Genomic DNA, 6,614 nt, shown 5'->3' on the forward strand with positions numbered 1-6,614 from the left:
GATCTGAGTCCAGCTTTATCAACCATGTTATCGATAAATAAATTAGTTTCGGAGCAATACAGTTCCGACGTTTTAAACATTTAAAATTGGGGGAAAATATAAGATAATAATGAATTAAGATACAATTCCAAAATGATTATAGATATAATATCAGTTTTCGATCATCCATACTCTATATAGTATTCTTGACTTATAAACCATGCAGTATTTTTTTTAATTTGTACCATATTTTGATTTTATTATTATTATTATTATTATTATTATCATTATCATTACTAACAAACAGATTTATAAGATGTGACCACGATTATAAAGAACTTCTTTATAATCGTGGATGTGACTATATTATTGACTATAAAATAATGCTATTTTTTTGATATGTTATATTTTGAATGATTATAACTTATTATTTAAATAAATATTTTTGTAAAATATAGTTTAAAATAGAAAGTGGCAACGTTGCTAAGTTTTTTTTGCTCAATCGTATAGGTTTTCTTTTGTATTCCAATTTCCTTACGAATCCTCGATACGCCGACGATTTGGCTCAATCGTGTCGCAAAAAAGGTGTTTATGCTCAATCGTGCCTCAGCCTAATTTTGGGAGGGGGCTCAAATCCGTTAGCCCCCCCACCCTATGATATTTAAGCAAGAAAGGAGGGACAAATATGTTACTATACCTATTACCATAGATTAATTTATTACACTAGTATATATTATATTTAATCTACGCTATTACAAAATACAGTATAATTATTGATTTTAATTATTAGTAAATACTAAATAGTATTGAATAAATACAATAAAGGCATACAAAAAACAAAAACTATTCTAGTCAGAAATTTGGGCCCGTGTGTAAATAAAATGAATGGCCCCCTCCTCACTCTTGAAAATTGAAAAATTAATTTTTCCAAATTTGAAAACATACTTTGGAATTTTAGGTACCTATAAATTTACAAATAAATAAATGTAATAATTTTTAGCCTTTTTTTATTCATTTTAAATATAAATAATTATAAATAACAAATAAATTGAACATACCATACATTAACAGTCAACTCAAAAATAAATACTGAAAAATTCATTTTTCTTGCTTTTCTGCTTGCAAAATTGTCAATTATATTTTCTATGTTAATATAATTTGTTTGTTGTCTTTCAATATTGAGCAAAGCTATACTTGAAAGTCTTATTTTTAAGATTAGTTTAATCTATATTTTAGATTCTTAGGGAAACGATGAATGTATTGATTTTACAATGAGGTGTGTTTTTAATTTTTTTTCAATTTTTTATTTTTGTACCTGACCTTTTAAGACAGTAAAAATGCTTAGATTTTCTTCAACAGTATCTTGTCTGATAGAAAAGTAAATCTAGTTGGTACTTTGGGGGGTCAAAAGTAAAAACAAAAGAAAAATTAAGGAAAAATGTGAATTTTTACGCAAAATCTGTTTTCGAAAAAAATGATTTTGGTTTTTGGTACAACTCTTAAACAGATGACCGTAGGTACATGAAATTTTGACTGAATGTTTATATTAGCATTTTCTATACACCATAACATTTTCCAAATATTTTTACTTATTTTGAGCTCAAAACGGACATTTACATTTTACTATTTTTTTAGTTTTTTTTCTATACACGATAAAATTTCGAAAATAATTTGACTCTTTTTGAGCTGTTTACGGACATTGTCGGTTTTCAATTTTTTTAATTTTTTTTTCTATAAATATCAATAAAATTTTTATTTGTTTGGTAAAAATGCGTGAAAATGTAATACAAGGCTCGTGATATATTGTTACAATAACAAATGTAAAATATTTAAAATACATAGGCACACATTTATTTTATAAGCATTTGAAGTTGAAATTTTAACAACATTTATCAAATTTAAAATTGAATAATTATTTTGTAGTTAAAAATTTATAAAATGTTCAACTTTTATATCTAAGGATTGAAAATTTAAAACAAGATTTCACGTAAATATTTAATTCTGTTACCAAAAATTCTAAGAAATACACAAGCACAGTTTATTTTTATAGTAATTTTAAGTTCAAATTTGGACGAAATTACATATTAAAAAACCTGGAATAACTATTTTAGTTATTTTGTTGTGATTGTAATGATTGTATAATATTATTTGTGGGTACTTGAAACTTCTAAAGTATTCTATTATATTTCTATGATAGTACCACGGTTTGTTGTTGATGTATAACGCGTTACCTGATGGATATTGTGATATGATTAATTTGGAATTTATTATTAATACCTATTATAGGTCAATTTTTTTTAATACTATAGATAAGTATACCTACCTATAATAGGTATGTCTAATACCTAGACTGACAAACCGTCTCCGCTCAGAATCGTTTTTCTTATACAGTGATATTATATCATTGAATTCAAATTTAATACTATCCATTATACAGTGACCCACATGTAACCTACTGTACAGCAGAGCGACATCCACTTACCCACCTTTATTTTATTTTATTTTTAATCTCGAATTTATACAATCTATAGGTTACTACATACCAAAAAAAGTATAATAATGGATGTTTTTTTAAATAATAATATAATGTAGCAGCTTGAGTGGCTTGAAGGAAGAACCAACTAGTGAAGGTACTTTGGCTATATGTATAAATATATAATAGTATAATAGTTAATAATAAATTAATAAATATTAATAATACGATGCGTGCCTAGTGTAACGAAAAATTGTAAAAATTTTAAAGTTGTAAGAATATATTATTAATCAATTGGCGATAAAAAAGAACCATACACATTATTATTTAAACAATATTTTAGAGGCCCTATATATGGTACGATGGAAACAGGACGTTTATTTATTCCAGTTCAATGATACGGGGATTTATACAAAACCATAATTGAAGAAGGGTTAAACCGTGATTGTACCAATTTAAAGGGTTAACGCTAAGCAACATATTTTGTTGTGTATAGTAATAACTAATAAATAATACATTTTATGGTGTATATAATTGAATAACTACAAATAAAAAATATAACATATAATAATAGCACAGACTTAAATAGTTGATGACGCACGTTCAATTACATAAATATGTGTAGAAAAATAAAAAATGTTATTTGTAGGTATATGTTAACAATTGTTCTTTTTTTTTACGTTACAAAGTAATAATTTATTAAGTTTTTATTCCTGCCAGAATGCCCAGAATCATTTTTTCGCATACAAAAAGCCAGAATTGTTTTATTGCCAAGAATCAAGAGCACCAACAACACTTAATTAACACGGTTATTGCATTTAAAAACTGATTCTAGTCAGAACTTGTTGTTTTAATCAAAAATAGCATATCGAGTAGAGACTAGATTTTCTAGATTTTAAAATAACTGTAGAAGTCAAGTTTATTTCACCATTTTGGGTACTTTATTTCTAATATGCTACTATTATAAGTTTTTTTTCGAAAAAAAAATTCACTGTAGAAGCAATACCTAATTCTTTAAGCCTGTAACAATAAAATTAATTTGATATGTTATAAATGGTTTACTATATGTGTTTACCAAAACAATTACAATTATAATTTTATTTATAAATTAAAAATTAATTCTCAGTTAAAATTCCATTTTTCAGGTCGGGTTAACGATGATTTTTTTATTCATACCCTCGTTGTCCTAGTATCATTTCAATGCGTTGACGTGACTCATATTATTATATATTTATTTTGATTTCATATGACTGCAACTTAAGCAACAGCGCATTGTTTGATATCGATTTCATAATTTCAGAAACCCGCGGGCCGCGTCATATCTTGTCGGCGTATACAGTGGTCGCAAACATCTTAAAGTTTAAAACAAATGATAAAAACTCATTGTCAAGTGTCGACAATATCTATGATATTCTTTTACACCCAACGCCCAATGGAAATAAAATGTATTGAAATTTAAAACGATTATCAATCAGCGTTACTATATACAAATATACAATGTAAATACATTTCCTATAAACGTGTCATAGCTAAGTTTATTTTTTATGCAGTATAGCTGATGATTATAATATACAGTACTGGCTTATACCCAAACGATTTTTGTAAGCAAACAACATTTTTTTCAATCCATATTAAAGATATGAACTATAAAAAAATTAAAAATATGTTTTTGGCTTTTATATACATTAAAATATTACCTATGTTTAAATCCTCAAATATGTGAAAATATTCAAAGCTTCGATATGTACGTATAACTATATTAATTGTTAATATTATTGTGATCTATATTCAAGGAATTAACAATTTTATTTTGGTTCCTGACTGAAATTTAGTGTGTATCTTAGTAAGTTAGACTTTAATTTCTATACCTGCCAATTCATCTTAAGAAAATTATGAATGTAAATTAAAATTGTAATTTAAAGTTATAGTAGTTATATAAAAATATACAGTAAACAACATAATATAATATCCTAATCAAAGTTAATCAGAATAAATTAGAGGTAATATTAAGGTTTATTCATTATTATGATCGCAGTCAATAAAACGTTTTTATATCCACAATAAAATAACAAATAGCATTAATAAAAAAAATAAAAATAGTTCTTGTTAGTTGCCAGATAGGTACAACTATTTTGTTAATTATTTATTTATTAAAATACAATCATACATTTAAAACGTATAAAATTTAGTGTTAAACTGTTAAACAAATTATCTTTTTTTTTTTAAATGTCTGCGCATAGTACATATATTAAGTATATTTAGTAATTTCAATTTTGTTACATATTCAGAAATGTATTAAATATAAATAATAATTATAAATACTTTCCATTGGTATAGAATTATCGTATTTATGTATATTGTATACATACAATAAATAATTATATATCGTTATTCGTTAAATATATATTTATATAAGGCTGGGCAAGTTAATGAATTTTTTTTAACTCAGTTAAGTTAAGTTAATATGCACCAATAACCAAAAGTTAAAAGTTAATTTAACTATAGGTTAACTCAGTTAAGTTAAAAGTTAATACACACTTTTTGTTAACTTTTTATTAAGTTAAAAAGTTAATATAACTATAGTTAACTAGTTTAACTGTTTATACAACGCTAACGTACTTAATTTTTTTCCAACCCAAAACTAAATTATAGACTATAGTGTTTATATTTTATACAGTGTTTCCATATTAGTTAAATTTGAATTATATACATTTTTTACTTTAAAAATTCAAGATAAATATTTTTTGACATGAAAACGAAATATACTGAAGTAGTGAAATATGATATAATTAAAAACAAAATAAATTAACTTAACTTACTTCTTGAAATGAAAAATTAACTCGTTAATTTTACGTTAATTAAAAAAAAAATAGTAAGTTAACAGTTAAGTTAATGAAAAGCCAAAATTAACTAGGTAGTTAAGTTAAAAAGTTAATATAAAATTAACTTATTAACTTAACTTTAACTTTTTAACTCGTTAATGCCCAGCCTTGTATTTATATATATTGTATATACCTATATATTATTATGTATGTATTTAAAACAAAACTTCTGAGAAATTCTGTTTGTATTTTTATAAGATTTATAGGAATGGGGAGTAAAAGTTATATAAAGGTAGTTAGTAATGTATTATACTGAATGTTTATTCAAAAAATACTGGCACATTAACAGTGGTATATAATATAGGATGTTTTCACCTATAAATGCTTCCCAATTCACTTGCACCTTTGTCACCTATTTTACTTATAAAATACCTATATAAAATTAATATAAAATATTTTATATTGTCATCTATAAAAAAATATGTACTAATTATATAGTATTGGTCAAAAGCAGAGGTTTCACTGAAGGAACAAAAACAAATAAAAGTGTTACCTAGCTAGTCAAGCAACAATTTGAAACCCCCAAAATACTTCAACTCTAGACACGTTTCAAATGCACAATGTGCATACAATAGTCATTAACTCATATCATATTATATTATTAACTACGTTTTTAGCAAAAAATAATTTATTTAATAGATGAGTAAACTTCTTCAAATTTAATAAGTCATTTATAATGTTATTTTGTAAGGATTTTTGTCGATGAAAAATAAAAATTGATTTCCTTGTGACATAATAACCAATTTATACTTTATAATATGATATTTTAACTATTATTATAAGAAAAACAAAAATAATGATTTGTTAACATATATTAATTTATTATATCTTCAAAGTAAGTTAAAATTTTTAAATACCAATGCGTAAACGTTTAAGACAAAATAAAGTTTATTAGTTGAAAGTTCATGGCATAACTTTCCATTCACCATTATGTAAAATAGGTATTATAATACCTATCCAGTACCTACAAATAGTTTTATCTTGTATGCATTTTTAATTGCATTATTGTAGTTCCTAATAGGTAATATCTCTAATAGGCATTACCTATCGGACATGCGTATAAATAAAAATATTTTAAACTCAACCCATTGTAAAATTGTGTAAGTTATACAAACTTTTGTTTATGTATTGTTTAAAACTATGTTTTTGAACATAATATTATGCAACATTGATTTAAGAGTGCAGAATTGTATACGGTATAATATATAATGATAATATACTCAAAATAAAATAATATATGAGTAGGAACGCAACAGTAATTTAACGGTAATAGCCAATAC

This window comes from Acyrthosiphon pisum, chromosome A1 (assembly GCF_005508785.2).
Source record: "Acyrthosiphon pisum isolate AL4f chromosome A1, pea_aphid_22Mar2018_4r6ur, whole genome shotgun sequence".
NCBI lineage: Eukaryota > Metazoa > Arthropoda > Insecta > Hemiptera > Aphididae > Acyrthosiphon > Acyrthosiphon pisum.